Source organism: Urocitellus parryii, chromosome 7 (genome assembly GCF_045843805.1).
Source record: "Urocitellus parryii isolate mUroPar1 chromosome 7, mUroPar1.hap1, whole genome shotgun sequence".
NCBI lineage: Eukaryota > Metazoa > Chordata > Mammalia > Rodentia > Sciuridae > Urocitellus > Urocitellus parryii.
Window position 1 is genome coordinate 83,997,493 of NC_135537.1, and position 18,955 is coordinate 84,016,447.

General features: G+C 52.1%; 1 pseudogene; it reads left to right on the plus strand.

Moving 5' to 3' along the window:
- The first annotated feature begins 1,495 nt into the window (after window positions 1-1,495).
- The window catches only part of LOC144256001 (paired box protein Pax-8-like), a 55,524-nt pseudogene continuing 38,064 nt past the window's right edge, over window positions 1,496-18,955 (plus strand).

Sequence of the window (18,955 nt, forward strand, 5' to 3'; positions counted from 1 at the left end):
CCTACACCAAGATGCATCTTCAATCTTTCTCTCCAAGGGGTCTGACCAGAGAAGTCGAAAATCCTAACCTTCAAAAGCCACCAAGAATTTTAAAGAACAATTCAGGAGAAACATTTAAAATAAAAAAGCACAGATTACTTTCACTGGGAGCCCTTTACAAAGGTGAAGGATCTCATTTAGAGACACACACATTCTTTTTCTTTTCACAAAATAAATTTATCCTAAACCAAGAAATAAGAAAGCCAAGGTAGAAGGAAGTAGTGGATTACTTTTTTTTTAATTAAGAAAACTTGTGAGTGTTCACACACACAGGCCCCCCCAGGCTCCCCACATGCAAAGACTCCCCCCTACACCCCTCAGTTTCTCTCCCCTTCACTCCCTTCCACCTCCCCCAACATCTTATCTTCCATACCCCAGAGCACTTCCTCGAGGCAGCAAGGCTCCTCCAGACCCACAGGGCTGTCCTACAGCTGTGATCCCAGTCCAGAGATCCCTGCTAAAAGCAGGGAGTGCCCAGCCAGCCCTGCTGGCCTGAGGGAGCTCCGGGACACTTGTCCTGCATACTCACAACTTTCCATGGACCCTGACTCCATAAGAGAGAAGAACTACAAAGAAACAGGGGGCAGCCCTTACCATTACTAAGCACCTCTCTTCCTACCCAAAGGACCCCTCCTCATCTACATCCAGACCCTCACATTGCAGAGGCTGTTGAGTCCTGCAACTAAGGACATAGGTCATCTCAGTCCTGCCCCTTTTAAGGTCCTTCCAGGAGGAGGTGAAATCTAGGCCCTCATTGTTCTTTCTCTAAACTCTTTCCCCAAGTTCAAAATCCTCATCCATGGAAAAAAGGGGACAGGAGGTATGCATGTGTTCAGGAAAAGAAAGGAGTCCCCTGGAATGGGTAATGGGACCATTCCTTAACTTCCCAAAGACAGGGTGTGGATCCTGCCTGTGTGGCCGGGAGGGGATGGCTTCAGGGCTGTTCAGAAGTCTGACCTGGAAGAGGTGCACACCAGGGTGGGAAGGTGGGACCTTCTTGCCTATGGCCCTATGAACAGGTTTCTAGGGAAAGAACTGGGCATGGAAAAAGTTCCCTCCAGACAAGGAAAGAAAGGAAGGACTGCTTCCCAGTGAACAGACTTGGGGGCAGGGGAGGGCCATAGGGTGTCACAGCCAGACCATGCCGCTGCCTCTGGTGGTCAGCGACCTGGAAGGCCCCAGAGGCCCTCACCCTAAGGCCTCCATCTCCTACTCCTCCAGCATTTCCAGGCCTACCGACTTGGGGCTCAGCTGCCTGGCCCTCTTCCCTCCGCTGGAAACAGAAGCTCCAGCGAACTTTTCTAACTCCTGAGTCCACTCAGCCATGTCCCCCCTGCAAAATCCTCCCCTTCCTGCACCCCCCTGCACCCAGCCAGCCAATCCGCGGCCTGCAAGCCTCGCCAGACCCATCTCCCAGGGCCTCGGCGGGATAAAACCGGTTGGCGATGCCGGGTGGATGGGAACAAACTTCAAAACGAGGAGAGACACCGGGCCCAGGGCACCCTCGGGCAGTGAGGGCCTGTGGCCAGCCGACCAGGTATGTCGCTCAGAGGTTAGGTGAGGGCTGGCTGGGAGAGAGTGGGGATGCGTGAAAGGAGAGGGCCCCAGGCCAACTAACAGCCCTTTCTGTCTCAAGTTAAACGGGATAGGTTAGGACTGGGGCAGTGTGGGGAGGATGGAATTGGGACTTCTTCGGGCATCTACAAACCCACATTTTCCGGACAGGCATGTTAGCTAGGCCAGGCTGAGATTGCCCCACTTCGTCCTCAAATCCTGGCACTCTAAGAAAGTCTAAGGTCCAGGGCCTGGGGAGGGGGGTGTTCTAAGCTTAAGGGCATCGAATCTTAAGTCCCTTCCCCTGGGTCTGTGCAGGGCAGCGGCGTGGCGGCGGGCGCTGCTGGGACTGGCGTGAAGGAAGCCCGAGTGTTCGGCAGGCTGAAAGCGACTCCCCGGCCATGCCTCACAACTCCATCAGATCCGGTAAGGACGCGGCGCGGCTAGGACCCCAGAGCCCCCGCGCCGCCGAGCGTCCGTGCGTGTGCTCAGGTCGGTGGGGCTCAGAAGCTTACGCTTGGGGCTTGCGGGACCCACCTGCGTGGGGACGAGGCTGGGGACGCCTCAGGCCTGGCTTACCGCTGGGGCCGCCTCACTGTTCTCGGGTCCCCTTTGGCCGGACTGAGCCGCCCTCCCCAGGCCTTGGTTTCCACGGACAACACAGAGCGGTGAGGGGTTCTCTAGGGGGTCATGAGGGTTGTCCTTTGCGTCTCACGACCGTCTTGCATGGCCCACTAGGGTGGACCTCCTGCATATGAGGCCCGATCCCCGCCGGTGCTGGACTTGAAGCTCCTAGCCCCTGACCTCTAATCCCTTCTCTCCGGGTGCTCGCAGTCCTTGGCCCATGACTCCCCTCGCAGGATGGGGGTTCCCTGGCATCTCTCAAGCCAAAGGGAAAGGAGACTGTGGCTGGAGGCCTGGAGCTGGTGGCGCACTCTGGGGCTCTGGGATGCTTTCCTGCCCTGCACGTAGCAGGCGGGGACAGGCGCGCGAGGGGCTTTCGCTTGTTCGGACTACACTGCCCGCGGGTCTGAACCCCTGCGCCCGGAACCACGGCCTTCAGAAGTGCTCGAGCTCCCTAGCCACTGTGCCTGCTCTCTCGGTTCTGGGCCGGGGCCGGGCAGGGTTTGTATCGGGCTTGAGCCCCAGGGTCGGGGCTGTTGGGCGCGATGGGCAAGGCCACCCAGAGGCGCAGCCAGTGCAGACAGCGGGCGAAGGCGCGGTTGGACCCTCAGTGATGGATGGAGCCAGGCCAAGGGCGGGGAAGGCGATTTATGGGGCCAGGGCGCATCGCTATCGATTTGGGCCGGCGAAGTGAGAGGAAATCAATATTTCAGATGAATTCTCTGTGAATATGAAGTCCCGCTCGGCAAACGGGACATTTGTTATAATAAGGAGGGTCAGAAAGCGCGCTGCGCGGCTGAGATCTCTATTTAGCAGCGAGCGCCGCGGGACCCGGCTGTGCCGCACTGTCGCCCATCTCAGGGCTGAGGCTCCGCGAGGTGGGGAGCCAGCAACCCCTGCGGCGCCGAAAGGTTTTTCACTGGAGTTTGCTCCGAAAAGGCAGACGGGTCAGCAGGATGCTCCCTCCCTGTCCCCTACTTCCTTTAGAAAGTGTGGCCCGACATCACAGCCACCCCCTGCGGGCACGGGGCCCTTTCTGGGACCTGGGGTACAGACCTGACTGCCCATCCCGGGCGCCGCAGGTTTGGCAAGGCCCTGAGCCGGCGGAACTGCCTGGCACCCCTTATCGGTCTGCTCTGGGGAGCCAAGCGCTCTCCTAGACTACTTTCTAAAGCCCATTAGTATTTAGTCAAACCCGGGTACTGGGCAAGGATGCCTCCTCCTTGGAATCTGGATGATGCTGGAAGGCCAAGCGCGCGGTACTGGTGCCGGATCAATCCCAAGCCTGGTTGATCCTCACCACTCGCTCGCCTTCGGGGTTCCGCCTTTCCCCTCGACCTTCCCCTGACCTTTCGGGCCATGATGAGAGGAATGAGTACTCTGGACCTCGAATCTACCGGGCTGCGCGAGACCCTTCCCCTGTGACCCTTGCCAGAGAAATAGCCCGATGTCACAAGCCCTGGGGCTGGCTTCCCTTCCTGCTTAATTTTCATTTTGTAGGCTCTCATTAGAATAAATGGGAACAAAAGAAGGAAAAACAAAAGGCAACATTTACTTTTACTTCATTTGTGATCAATAAAGCCCCCCAAATGGACACTGCTTTCTCATAAGCTCAGATGCAAATTGCCTTTGGGTTTAGAGGAGGAGCTGTCTGCCCCTGACCGGGCCAGGTATTTTTCTCTTGGGAGTCAAAGGGGCTTCTCCTAGCCACTTCCCAAAACAAATAAAGGAAGAAAAGCTATGAGGGAGAGAGAACAGAACTTTCTCCATTAATTTAATGCTAGAAGGAGAAGGGAGAAGAAGAAAATCGACCAAAAACAGTCAAATGGTTCAAGGTTGTCCCCTCTGCTTCCTGAAGCTTCTCCGAAAAACCTGAGCCCAAGACTTTCCTTCTTTCTGATCAGTTTACTTGACATTGTCCCAAATAGAGCTAAATTCATAAATTGATCCCGCTTGCTTTTATATGTCCATCCTCTCTTAAGTTCCAGCAGCTTCCTAAATTCCCCTCAGGCACCTCCATTTGTGACTTCCTGGAGACCTTCCTTTTAAATTTTCCCCGGAGTAGACTGGGCAGGAGCATCGGCTTGTTTGGCTTTTCGTGAGAGCTAGGCCGAGAGGCACCCTTTCCATAATCCCAGACGCCTGGAAAAAGTTTCCTGCGCGCTTCTGCTTCGCAGGTCCCCTGACTCACTCTGTACTCATCCTTGGCTAATCTTGCTTTGCTGAGATCATAGTATCTTCTATGACTTTCTTCTAAAGGGATCCTGCCAGTGGATTATTTTACCGTGCGCAGGTCAACATCCGCTGGGATTTTTGTTGCATCACGGAACAAAATCTTCTAGAGCAAAAACCTTTTAAAAAATATTCAAAGACGCATAAGAAACAATAAAGGCCACATAGATATTAAAATGTAAATAATACCATATCAATGAGGTGGAGAGTTTATTAAAAGCAAGCAAACTGTCATTAGAGTTAGGTTTGAAATAACTTGTCCGAGTCCTCTCTTCCTTTCCCTGAAAATAGATCATTCAGGCGCTAAAATGAGAAGTCAGATCAAGAGCGACTGATGCCTCTAAATACCCCCTAAGAGATCCAAAGCCCTGGACCACATTCTTGGCTTTAGAATGGGGGAAAGAAATGGAAATCCATTTGGGGAGAATTTATTTTTTTCCTGGAGTTTCTTGCCTGGGTTGGAAAAAAGCTCTTGAGAGGAGAGACAGTGTGGAGGACATAGAAGTATTGGGGTTCCCCTATTCATCTTTGTTTCAAGATGGTCTGCCCTCCTACCCTCTTCAATTCAAGTTAATTAGGAGATAATTTAGCTACCTTGTGAATTAGTTTTAAGATAAGTATCTTTTCAAGCTTTGTCACTTTAATTGCCCCACTGATTGATAAGAAGTAATTATTTCTAATTGACACTTTTTTGATGTCTATTGGAAGCATTTATTTGGGACTTTTTTGGGGGGTGGAAGGGAAGTTAATTAATTTTATCAGTCTTCACCCAAAAGGTCTCTGCCTGATTTTCCTAAAGAGGACAAAGAAAGTGAAGAAAACACACAAAAAAATCAATCTCATGGGATTTTAATTACTAAGAGACATTTTGGTTCAAAGGCAGACACATAGTACAATATTTCAAAACTTTCTATTTACAGCTCCACGTCTCCGGTTTTAAGGAGGTGCACATTTCACCGCATAGGTGTTCCCACTGATAGATCCACAAGCCCTTTATGTGCCCACTTCATTTTGAAGACAGGTTTCTCTGCTTTGTAATTAATTTTTTGTGTGTGAAAAGCAAAATCAATAGAACTTGGTAGGCTCAGAAGAAATGAAATAATTTTTGTAAGAGCTAATTGTAGGAAAGATTTACCCATGGTCATCCTCGTTCTGTAATTATTGATGGAGTTGGGTGTAAAGGTGAAACTTTACTCATGGTGTCATGCTGTCTCATACCTAAATCTTGGTGTAAACAGTTTAATCATTTACATCCTCCAGAACATTTTCCTGTTGGAGAGAGAGACAGGAAAGAATACAGAGAAAAAGAAGAATAGTGAAAGGGAGTCAATGGGGGAGGGGAGGAGAGAGAAGGAAGTGGCAGGGAGAAGAAAAGGAAGCACTTATTTCAGAAAGAAGGTTGCCAGGTGCACAGAACCTTTGACATCAGTAGGAGAAGATTAAAATCCTGCCTTCAAAACATATGCTTTTGAACACAAAATCTCTACCACAGCCCCTGCGCCACCCCTAACCATCACTCCCAAACCCCACTTTTCTATGCATTTAAAAAAAAAAACAGGAATCTTTGGAAGCCAGTTGGTTAGGATATTGGGTGTTGAGCATCAAAGTTTTGACTTGGGGTCCATGGAAAAGAAAGCCAAAAAAAAAAAAAAATACACATCATGCTCTGAGAACTAATAAAAGGACTTGAGTGTTATTATTTTTATTTGATGATTAAAGCCTCAATGATCCTCGCCTCCATTTACATGAGGAGTCTTTTCGTAGATAATGTGTGACTTACTGACATCAGGAAACATTCCCGCATTAATCCAAAGAGGACGCACCCAGACTCCAGTGCCCTGAAAGGAGGGGAACACAAGCTTGCAATGAGATGCGCTCCTGTCAGGGTAATCTCAGCCAGTGCCCTTTTCAATCATTTATGTATAAAATCTTGTCTCCTTTTAATGATGCTTCTCCCAGATTTTGTGGAGTTGAAAGAATGAGGAAACATCTTAAATGAAAAAGAAATTTAAGACATACAAACAGCAGATAATATCGCATACCAACCTCACTATTAGTGAAACTGAAAAAAATATATAAATAATGCAAAAAAAATCGGCAAGGGAGAGTTTAGTAATGGAAAATTCCCCTGCAATTAAATGAAACAGTAATTTAGTGAAGATATGCCTGAATGAATTAGCATTTATTAATTGGTTCTCATAAAAACAATTGTGTGTGTGTGTGTGTGTGTGTGTGTGTGTGTGTGTCCAGGAGGGGAATGGGGGAAGTATGTATTTTTCATAGGAAAAGTTTCTCAAATTTTTCTATCAAATGATGTCATTATCACATTCCATTTTGTGAAAAATCCCAATTCTCTCACTGCTCAGAGAGCTTGGGGGTGAAGGGAGGAGCCCCCTCCTCAGCAGGAGGAATGAAGCTGATCCCTCTCTTCTCTTGGTACATTTCTAAACACAAAACCCAACCCGTGGGGAACACGGTGGCAGCATGTCATGCTTAAGAACATCCAAACCGGATCCCCAAAAGACTCTCAGGCACCTCACTCTGGCTGGGGGGCACTTCTGGCTGAGGCAAGTAAGGCTGCTTTGTGGTTCTGGTCCCCCCAGAGGGCAGGAGCATCCTCCAGCTCCGGCAGGAACTCCAGTTTGTAATCTCAGCAAGGCGCTTGCTAGGGTTGACTGGCGCATGGATGTGTTTACTCTCTCTCACCACAGTTGGTCTGTCTTCAGCTCTCAGCATTTTAAAGCTGCTCTATTTATCAATCCAAGAGGTGCCGGGAGTTCTCAGTTGAGTTGAGCAGCTTTAAGCTCTGTGATTCCGAGTACAGAAGGAACCAAAAGATAAAAGAAACAGTTTGGGGGAGGGGGGGAAGAAAGCAAGATTTGAAAGTGCAGGCAGCGAGTCTTGATTCAAGATCGCAGATTATCTCTGCTTTTGTTTCAGTTGAGACTTGGGGCAAAGCTGAGGCGCTGCCCCCAGCAGCCCCCACCCGCTTCAAAGATGAACCCCCTAGTGAAGTTCTGTGAAGGAAGGATTCTGTCTGAGTTCAAACTGGGACTCCTGGGCCAGGTTGTCTTGAGGAGGGAGCCAAAAGTTCTGCCCAGGAGAGGTGGGCAGTCATTACTGCCTCCTATGGGGTTTCTTAAGGGTCTAGATGATTTTCTTTGGGGGAGAAGTACAGAGAACTACAATCCAAGGGTCTCCTTGTTCCTACAGGCTCATGCTCCCAGGCCAATCCGAGTTCATCCAGCCACCAGTCAGCGCCCTGGGATGCGGTTCCTTGAGCCAGGGCAGGGTAGACAGAGGCATCCACCCTCTTTATTTATGTGTAGTAATAACACTTTAAAGCAAATCTTTGGGGGTTGATGATTATTTTCTCAGGTCCAGAGTTAGGCTGACAGGCCCATCTGGGCTGCCAAAAGCCCCTCCAGACTCGTCCCTTGGCCAGATGGGGACATGATGAGCAATTATCTCTTAGACAAGCCACTGGCCAGATAAACCTTTGTTTTAAACCCATAATTCATGTCACTGAGTCTGGGCTAGACCTCAAGTGGGGGGTCCTTCCCCAGGAATGGGCCTCAATGGGAACCAGTATCTCTTTTCTGAAGCATGTTCAAGACCAAGGGTCGGGAAGTTCAGGGGTTCCCCCAGGATACTTGGGTCCTTCTTCTGTGTTTACTCTTCATAGTTCCAAATGTCACATGAGATGCCAGATATTTCTGGGCTCAGCATAGCCAACTTCAGAGCCCTCCCGATCTGCCTGTTCGACTTTTCTATCCCAAGAAAGGGAGCTGAGCACCCTGGCCTCAGTGAGCTTGCAACAGATGGAGGCTGAGGTTATGGCCTCTAAGGACAATTCCAGGTGTGGCCTGTGCTGGCAGCAGGCATGTTCACCGTGCCCTCTATTCACACACCCTGTCAGGCAGGCATGGCTCCTGACAACCGATTAGGCTTGATGTTCAGAGAGGTCCATCCACCTCCAGTGCCCTCTCCACCAGCCCCACCCCCTCAGAGCCCCGCTTACCAGAGCTCTGTGCAGGGGTGAGCAGGGAGTGGACCATCTTGTAACCTCACCGGAACCTCTGCCAGCACCTTCGGTAGGAGACCCTGTGCCTGTGCTGGCAGTGACCTCCAGGGCTTTCCCCTGTCAGATGCCGTTCTGGCAATTTCTTAAAGCATATTGCCTTTTCAGAATGGCTCTCAGTCTTCCCGTCTGTGAAAGTGGAGAAGTGGCCGTGGCCTCTAAGCTGTCCTGGAAGTCTCTCTGAACAGGAAGGAGCACACTGGCCACCAGAAAGGCAGCGGGAGGGCCTTCTCTTAGCAAATCACCTCCAGGGCTACCATGTCTCCACTGGGACCAGAAAAAGAAGTCATTCTTGGGTCCCCAGCTGTGGAAGTTCTAAAGGAAACTTGATTTCCTCCCTTGGCATCTCAAAGGCAAGGGCCTCCCTGCCTTCTCCATTTCGGAGACTGAGGAGTTGCTGTGTTGGAAATAGGGCCAGAGTTACCAGCAAGACCTGCCTCTCCACCAGGAGCCAGTGCTCGGGCCCAGCCACAGACGGCACAGCCAGGCACGGGGCCGGTGCTGGGCAGCCTTTCTCCAAGTTCAGGTCCACTTCCTGGGCAGCCTCCTCAGGGCCCCTTTCCCTCAAGAGTTCAAGGCCAAGATCTCTGCCCCTGTGCAGCTTCTGTAGAGATCCACTCTGTAGTCTTAGGTTGAAAGGGGTTTCGTTTTTCCCATTTTCCCCTGGACATAGCTGCCCAGGTCCCGGGCTCTGTGCAATCCTCAGGGGAATGCCGCCTCTGGTTTAAGCCGAGTGACAGAAAAGAAAGAAGCTGTACTGGCCTCCATTTCTTCAGCTCTTTTCTTCCTCCTCCTTGCTCAGCCACTGTGGTCTCCGATGCTGTCTTTTCCCTTTTGTTCCTAAGTGGCCTTGGCATGACCTGGGTAGTTAGTGCTAATTAGTCCACTGGGACAAATTGTCACTGTCAGACCAGCACAGCAGAAAGGTCCAGGAGCTGGCTGGTGACACATCCGATGGGGAAATGGCTCCACCGTCTAGCATCGTTTGGGCAGCGGGTCTGCGCGCACCCGGGGCTGTGTGTGTTGGGCTCTTGATCCTTCCAGCAGAACAGCAGAGCTTCGGTCCCGGGAATGAGCTTGGGGACCGCAGCAAGGTGTCAAGAGAAGGTGAGGGGCTTTTGACATCACCATGAGCCAGCCTCCTGATCCTGTTGGCCCTCCTCTGTTCCTGACCGGGCCTTGCTGTTTTCTCCCTGTGTGACCTTATGCAGGTCAACTCTCTTTGGGCTTGATTTCTTCACCTGTATTCAACACAGGGACGTTGCAGAATTTTCTAGGAAGTAACGCAAATAAAACCAGTGTCCTCACCTGGCACATAGTGACCACTTGAGGAAAGTTTTCTGCTTCCTGCAGTGGTCACGAGGGAAGGTGGTCTCCAGGACATGCTCAACGAAGGTGACTCTAAACCCAACACTGAAATGTGGCATTTAGAATTTAGGAGAGAATTTCTAATATTCTACAGGTACCAGATAACAGGCCCAGCAGGCAGGAGTGCTGGGGTTAAACGAGGGGACACATGGTGGGCCAGCCAAGGTGCCTTGGCCACGGTCAGCTGTGACCACAGCCCCATCCAGAGGGGCTTATTTCATTTTATCAGGAAACCCAGTCACAGGGAAAGCACTGGGCTTTTGGCAGAAAGGGCTGATCATGAACTTTATGCTGGACTCCAGAATATCCTGGGAGCTTAGAAGAATTAGCACTCTCCGTGGTTGGCAGAGGTGCTGTGTGCAGGAAGGTGGCCCCAAGCACTTGTCCTGACGCCCCACCCTCTCTGCCTTATACTTTCCGACTATGTAGACATGATCCAGTTTCCCTATGACATGAACCCTGGTTGTCCCTCAGAAGTCTCTGAGTGGCTGGACACCAGCCCCTGGCTTGAGTTCTGCTTGGCTGTCTTACTGAACACTGAGATTCTTTCCTGAGCATCATCAAAAAGGAGATGGTGGTAATAGAGGTGACTTTCTGGTACTGACTGGGGCCCACTCAGTGATGAGCCATGTCTCTGAGGTGGGAGGGAGGAGAGAAGTGACACTAGATGGAGCATCGTGGTGGGAAGTGACACCAGAGCCCAGCCAGGAGGCAGTGGTTCAGCTTTAACAGGCACACAGAGAGCTACCCACCATGTGCAGGGACCTGCCTGCGGCAGAGGCATTCATGGCCAGGGTAGTGGAGACCCATAACTGGGCGTCCATCAGGCAGAGGTGAGAGTGCCTACCTCCTTGAGTCAGGGTGCAGGAGTCTTGAGATTCCCTGTCATGGCTCCCGTGTGGCCCAGAGAGGGAACCCCCAGGTGAATCAACTTGGGCAGCAGAAGGAAGGAACACCAAGGGGCACAAAGGTCATTTATCATGAGCACAACCATGTCATCCCCACTAGCAGGTAAAACTAGTGGCCTTCTGGAGTCCTGTGAATCCCTGGAGCACTCTGGTCCAGAAGGGCAGCCTGTGTATGCTCAGCTATCCCCTAATGGTCTACACTGGGCTGCATCTGGGGGCAGCAGCCAGTTCAGAGCAAAACATGGCACAGCTGTTGGTGCTTGTGCCAGGGAGATGTTTCTTCCCACTTCTGCTAACTCAGAACACTCACCATGCACTTCCCATGCTAACCTGTGCCTCCACAGGACCCTGCCTCCCAAGCCCCCTCCCCCACAGTGAAATGGCTGTGGTCTGAAGCTCCCGTCCTTGGGGCTTGGCTGGGTCCTATCAGCTGGAAAGTGTCCATTGCCCAGGGACATCTGAGGCCCAGGGGTGCACCGTGCCCCTGCCCACACCACTCTTCGTCCCCGCCTCCCTGGCGGTCACTCTCTGTACCGTGCAATGTGACACAATGGTGCACACACCCCGGTTGCTTGCAGACTAGTTTTTCTGTGCTCCTCCCAGTTCCCACATAGACGGTGGCCAAGGAGGCCAAGAACCTGTCTTTCCTCTTTGCTGGAAGAGGAGGGGAAAGATTCAGAGGCTGGCCGTAGGGGTCACACCTGGCTAGCTCTGAGCCCCCCACTCACCCCTCACGCTGGCCAGCCTGGAGCCCTTTGCTCTGTGATTAGGGTACTCATTCTCCCTGTTCAGAAGGCTGCCTCCAGGTGGGCTGGCGTCATGCTGGTCAAGCAAGGCTTGGCAGGTCCCAGCCCTCCTCAGGCACCCAGCTCCACTGCCACTGACCCCTAAAGCCTCCAGGGGCCCTTGCACTGTGTCTGCAGGCTGCCACGCAATGCTTAGCGATTCTCATCTTCTGGACTTGAGCTTGTTGGATGAGCACCTGCAGCTTGTGTCCCCGCACACCCTGGGAACTCCATGGGGCTGTGTCACACCAAATAGTCCACCTGGCCTAGAGGTGGTTAAGGCCAGAGGGGACTCAGGGATGAGACTGTTGTCACATTGTACTGAGGAGGAAACTTAGGGCCAGAGAGGCCCTCCTTAGGGCAGAGCAGGAACTCCCTCCCAGGACTGGGTCTCTCTCTGTGACACTGTGGTGCCTCCCAGAAACTGGCAAGGGTAGAATGAGGGCTGACCAAAGCCAAGGGAGTCCTGGCTGTGGCCTGTTCTGAGTGAGCAGGACCCAGTGGGGGGAATGAGAAGAAGGAGTCTCCCTCACCTGTGGACGGTGACTGGAGGACCAACACACACACACACACACACACACACACACACACACACGCACACACAACACGTCTCAGGCTCCTGCAGGGCAGGGTTGGCCTTGAGAGAGGCCGCCTCCTTAAAATTTGCAGCCTGGCTTGCTGGTTGTCTTCATTCCAATCCTGCATACATGACACACACAGCACTGTTGCACAGATGCGCACATACAATACACACACACTGCTCTCCTGCACACACATTAAACGTACTGAACCATGTGTGTGTGTGCACATCGAACACTGTCCTAGGTCCTTCTCCATGAAGGCCCGAGAAGCCCCTGCTGTCATAGATGCCCAGACACTCAGTTCTGAAATCACAGGTGCAACTGAAGAGTCCCAGCTGGACCTGCAGTTGCTAGGAGAAAGTGGTGGTAGGTGTGGTAGGGCAAGTGGGAGTCCCCTAGACACAAGGTAACTGACCTGTGCCCTTCCTGGTCTTGCAACATATGATGCAAAGGAGCTCCAGTGTCCCAGCCATGCCCACCATGCCCGCCATGCCCACCCTGCAGATCCAGTCCCTCGTTGATGTTTTGGACACAAGTGGTCACTGAGGCCCTGTTCAGACCTTTGGGTTCAGCATTCTGGTTTTCAGATGAGGTTCGAGGACAGTCAGTCATTGGGCAGTGTCAGCCCCTACCATTACTCTGGGGTGTGTGCTGGCTCTTCCTCCTTGGTGGACAGTGGCAATAGCGGCAGGACCCATCCTCTCCAGAATTTGGTCTCTCAGGTCCCCTGAGGACCTGAGGATGGACATCAAGGACGGGTGGCTGAGGGCTGTCTCGAGCAGGCTCTTCTGCTCAGGCCATGAGAATGTCCTCCCTAACGTCTGCCTCACCCAGAATTCCCAGGAGCTCCACGCCAGGGGGACCCTTAGCTTTGGCCCCACAGCCTAACAAGCAGCATGCCCCAGCTCACACACTAAAAACTGAAGAGGAAACATGGAAGCCAACCACAGCTGCAGATTGTCCCAGCACCTGCATGAATGTGTTCACAGCTATTACACCAATATGCTGTCATCCTGGACCTCTTGCACATCCGAGCAGTCAGGGTCAGTGGAACTTCCATAAACCACTGATTCTCTCCCAGGGTGAGCAGAGATACCCATAGATGAAACCTAAAACACTAGCAGGAACAAGTACTTTTATAGATAAAATACCTTTAAATTCAAGGTGCACATTTTTCTATTTAGGAGCCACTACACCATTTTCCCCTTAGGATCGGGGATCTGATTGATCAGCACATTACAGTTTTGCCATGTTGAGCTCCCTGTTCTGTTACACTCTGTGCAGAACACATACCTTCCAGGTGCCCCATGTCCTGACAGGTGTCGGAATAGCGGTGTCAGCTTGAGGCTGGATTTGTCTGATGGCCACATAGTGATTGTAGCCCCCTGATTATGTGAAATGCTGAGCTAGACCTGCCTCTCTCCCTCAGAAGGAATCCCCAGGATACCTTCACTCACCTTTGCTTTTCCTAACCAAGGCCCCCTTCATTCCAGGCATATGGTAGAGCAGGTGTGCAGTGATCTTTTAAGGAACTCAGGTGCTTTTCTGGAGCACAGTCTATCTCAGAGTGCCCTGGGCAAATTCTCACCTTGACCCCTACCATCTCATTTACTCTATTCCTATGACACCCTCTCACCCAATTATGCATCCCCTGGCTGTGCAAACCCTGAGTTCCAACTCCGAATTGCTTCAAAGAGTGTAATTACATGACCGTTCAGTTCAGTAAGTAAATGTCTACTGGGCCCCTTCGTGGGGCAGGCGTGGCATTGGGCTTTGGGGTTACAGAGCTCAAGATCCATAGTCTCTGCCTTCACGTTGACATTCAAAAGAGAGAAAAGCAAACTGGACTTTTAGCCACAGTTGGAGAGAGAGCAGAAAGAACTCAGTCTAGACAGATTGAAAATGCTGAGCAAGGGTGGAGGGAAGCGCTGGGCTGGGAGCCATCCCATGGGACCCCAGCAGAGATGTGTGTTCCCTTGGGAAGGACAGCACTGGGGAGGTGGGCATGGTCCAGGCCTGCTGCCAGGGCCCTTTACAAGAGAAGCCAGTCCTTGGCGTTGACTCTAAGCTGATGTTATAAAGTCTCAGGCCTTTCAGTGACTTGTACGTGAAACTTCCACCCTGGATTGACCTAAGGCTTTGGGGGTTGGAATTTTCATATTCTTTTTAGCTCTCTGCCAGAGCCACCTACCTCCTGGCTGTGCCCCCTGGGCTTGATGATGTTTTTTATTAAGTAGAACAGCTGTGGCAATAATCTGTGATAGCTAGATTATTCACATCATCAAAATGTTCCAGTTTCTGTCTTCTCCTGGCCCTGTTCCAGAGAAACTTCACCTGGTGATTTTCCAAAATCATCTTAGATTCCTGTTTGCACTTTCTCTTAATCCAATCATTAACAAACATTTGGGGGCCAACTGCTGGTGTCCCATCTGACAAGACTATCTCACCTCCCTGACCCCATTTCCCACCATTTCTGTGTGCAGACCCAGGTTCCAGCCAACTGGTCCTTGTTTAAAACACTCCCACCACTGGGCCTTTGCCCATCGGATGCCAGCAGCCTGGACCACCATCCCTACGCCCTGCTCCTTTCACAAATGCTGCTCACGCTCCACCTCTCCACGCTCAGCCCCCTTCAACCTTCAGTGGCCATCCCGTCTGACTTGCCATTCCCTGGCACTCAGTACTTGTAACAAACCAAGCTTGTCACTCGGCTTTTTCCAGTGACATCCTACCTCTAAGCCTAGATAAAACACCTTGTTCAGACCCAGCACCTTACACAAAATCCAATCTGGAGTGAGGACTGTGAATGTCTGTGTTGATAATTTTCACCTAATTCTCTAATAACGAGCTTTATTGTTTTACTGGTTGACCTAATTTGCCCATTTGAGTTTTGTCTGTAGTTTTCTCAATGTGAAGCGCACCTGATCCTTTCCTGTGATCTTGCTGTAATTACTCTTCTAGTTCCTTTACCATGAATGAAGAGCAGGGGGCTGAGGAAATGAGGAACAGGGCTCTTTAGAGATGCTAAGGCAGCCATCAGGGCTGGAGCTGCCCCACTACGTCCCCTCCCTGGTCCTGGGGCATCTTTCTGGCACACGAGCCAGGTGGCACACAAGCCTCAATGCAGGGTAGCCAGGTGAGGCAGCAGCGTACCACAGAAGCTGCACACACACAGATTTGTGCAGCTGACCCTGTAGGGCACTTGCCTGGTGGACATGGGCATCAACCTGGCAAGGTGGTTAGTTAGACTTCAGGTGAGGGCACCTGCGAGGACCAAGGGTTGCAAGGTTCTTGTAAGCACTGAGTAGAGTATGGCTAAGACTCCAACCATGTTCGGCGCATAGTAGACAAATACTCGGTACTTAAAAAATATCTGTCATGTGGAGGAACCGTCTTTCCTCCTCTGTCTCTTCCTCCCCTCTCTTCTTTGTTTTTCTTGGCTATAGAGAAGGTTTTTTTTTTTCAATTTCATCTCTAATCTAGCATCAGAAACCCCTAAGACCTGTTAGTAAATGTAAGACCTGGAAATCTGCATCCTTCACAAGCTCCTGTGGATGCTTTTGTGGGCTCTGTGATTTGAATATCTGGATTTGGATATGGTTTGTCCACCCAAGGTTCATGTGAACATAAAGGCATTGAGAGTTGGTAGAAACTGTAAGAGGTGGCACCCTGGCACGGGAGAGGTTAGTCCTCCCAGGACCAGATTAGTTCCCTCGAGAGTGGTCTCTGACAAAGTGAGACCCGGGATGTGGTGGGTCGATGCAGCATGAGCACCTCAGCAGAGATGGGCAGCCTGACTGTGCACTTTTCAGTCTCCAAAACCTTGAGTCAAAATAAGCCTCTTTTCCTTATTAGGTGCCCAGTTCTGAGTATTTTGTTTTAGTGACACCGAACAGACTTAGAAAATCCACTTTTGAGAAACTGATCTAGAATCAGAGGCCCAGTGGAGGCTAGCCAGAGGCCTGTCCCCTGTAGAGACTCCCATGAAAGTTCACTAAGTACACAGCCCTTCTCCTTGGACAATGTCTTCTGCTTCCAGAGACTTCCATCTGGTCATGGGCAGGTGCAGATCAACCTGGATGTAACCTTAGATTTGCTTGTAACTGGCTATGCACAGCCTACTTACCCCTCCAAGATGCTGCTCTTGTCTATGAGTGGGGCTCCCAGGGCCACCTCCCTTGTGGGCTGTTGTGACTTCCAGCCCTGCTGCAACCGAGGCCCCATGAAGTTTTGCTTAATTGGACTAAACAGGAACCGCTTCCCCGACAGCACGTTGACAAGTCCTGTGGAAATGCAGCCAGTGCAGAGCCCCCCTGCAGACTGGACCCATGTGGGAAAGGTCTGAAAAGGAGGAGAGCCTGGGTGTCTGGCAGCCTGGGGGAACCCAGCCCAGCAGGCAAGGGTGATGGCTGCCTGCCTGGGGCTTTGTTACGCTGGTTCATTGATATTCTTCCATTAAAGAAGAAGTTGGCCACGTGATGGAAGGGTCAAGAATGGAGATCGGATAGTGGCTCCATGGGGAGGTCGTGATGTCAAGAGAAGCCGGTGCCCTGAGGGAGGGTGAGATGTGAGATAGCCTTCAGGCCTTTATTTCTCACTAACCTGGCTGCTGGGGAGCCACTTGGGGGGAAGGGGTGGAAGGCCAAACACCCTGAAAAGACGTCCCCTGGGCTTTCCGTGCAGGTTGAGAAAGGGTCCATCTCTGCATTGGTTGGCTAGGACTGCCATGACCTAGTACCACCAACTGGGGACTTTAAGCAATACCATTCATTGTCCCATAGCTCTGGAGGCCAGAAGTGTCCAATCCAGGTGTCAGCACAAGGGGCTTCTGAGAGCTGTGGGGGGAGTTGGCTCCTTGCCCCTCCCCAGCTTCCAGGGGTGGTCTGTGGTGTCCGCCGGCTCCGGGAACATGACTGCAGTCTCCTCCCCGTCTCGCTGTCGCTGGGTCCATGTCCTCCTTTTGACAAGGGCATGGTCACGCTGGATCAGGGCCCATTCTAATGGCCTCATCCTAATGCCATCATCGGCTAAGACCCTGTTTCCAACAAAGCCACATTCTGAGGTTGGGAACTACACTAGGAATGGGAGGGACACAAATCGATGATAACAGTCTGAGTGTGGCATGTCATTGGCTCAGCCCCCACTGGGCCCTCAGCTGCTCTGGGTCCTGGTTTGGGACTGGCAGAGAGAGGACAGGAAGCCAGTACCTGTTCTCCAGGACCTTCCCTGTTGCCCCTACAGAGCAGAGGATTCTACCTCACAAACCCAGAACCCCAGTGAGAGCCTCAAGTGTGGGTTCCATGCTTAAGAATGTAAAAATGACGAGCAATCACACTGACAAAGAACCCGCGGTGGCCTTGGTTCAGTGCACAGCCCACTCCCTCTTGCAATCCCTCCCTCCACTGCCAAGATGGCCCCAGCCAAGATGGCCCCACAGGCCTCCTGAGGTGGCAGAATGGACACGGGCCCAGGTCAGAAGACATAAGGTCTGTCCTGGCTCTGCCAGGAAGTGGACCTGTGGCCTGAGATGGACAGGTCAGCTTCTTTTCCCGCTGGGGACTTTCTGAGAAGTGTGCTGTGTGGTCACTGTGCACATGACTGCATGCTTCTCTTGACTTCACTCCTGGATTGTCTGCTGGCCACGGCAGCCCAGGGGGCCCACCGTGGGGGCCTTCCCTTGTCTTCTTACGGTAGGGCCACTTCTCTACCAGGGCCACTTCTGGTAGTCTGCTACTTGGGGCACCTGCACGACATGTCCCCACAGAGCACATCTCGCACCCCTTCTTGGGGGAGTGTGGCCTCTGTTCCCAAGCCTGAGGGCAGTCCTGGAGTTGTCAGTATTAGGACGGGTGGGATCAACTGCCCTTTGGAGGTGAGGCACCACCAGCATGGTCACAGGTGACAGGGCCGGCCAAACCAGGCCTCCCAATTCTCAGCACCTGGGTTCTTCCCTGAGCACGCAGCCTCAGGTGTGTGTCCCTTCCCGTTCCCCCTGAGCCAGGAGTGTGGCTTTGAAGTGGGAGACCCTCTTTGCTATGGTGCCAGGTTCTGGGGAGACTGTCAACAGGCGTGGAAAGCACAGATGCAGTTTGGTCGCAGATCTGACTTAGGGTGTTGCTCAAAAAGCTGTTCATGCGTCGGCCCCCCGCAGGCGGGTGACCTGTACCTAGTGGTGCACGGGAACAGATCTCTCTCACACACATGCAGCGGGTCACCCACACACGCACTTGCTGTCTCTCTCAGGCTGAGCCAGCTGTCCCTCCTCCCTGAGCTGGTCACTAGTGACACTTCAGAAGCCAAGAGCCCTGGAGGGAGAGCACAGCTCACGTTATTCAGTTCCACCCTCTTGAAAAGGCAGTGTCTGTGTCCCCTGTCTCTGCATCCTGTGACGTCACAACTCCCCCACTCCTCCCACCTCTCAGCCACCACAGGAACCCCAGCTACAGATGGCATTTCCTTCCCATCCCCTCTTCCCTTTCCTCCCTCCCCGCCCCTCTTCTCTCCACTCTGGTGTTCCCTTGTCCCCACTAGGCCCTCTTCGAGCCAGCTCTGGCCTCCCTCCTTGTCCCCCTCTGGGTGATGTTTAAAGCCGTGCTCACTACACCACATTTATAGCATGGGACCTCTGAGCCAGCGGTTCACAGGGTCATATATGTGACCCTAGTTGTTCATGATAGCCCATGTGATGGGGACCTGGATGGTCTACTGACCACCCCCACAGGGTCACACTCTCACTCCCAGCCAGCCGGGCGGTACTCCTCAGGGCTTGGGAAAACAGGAGAT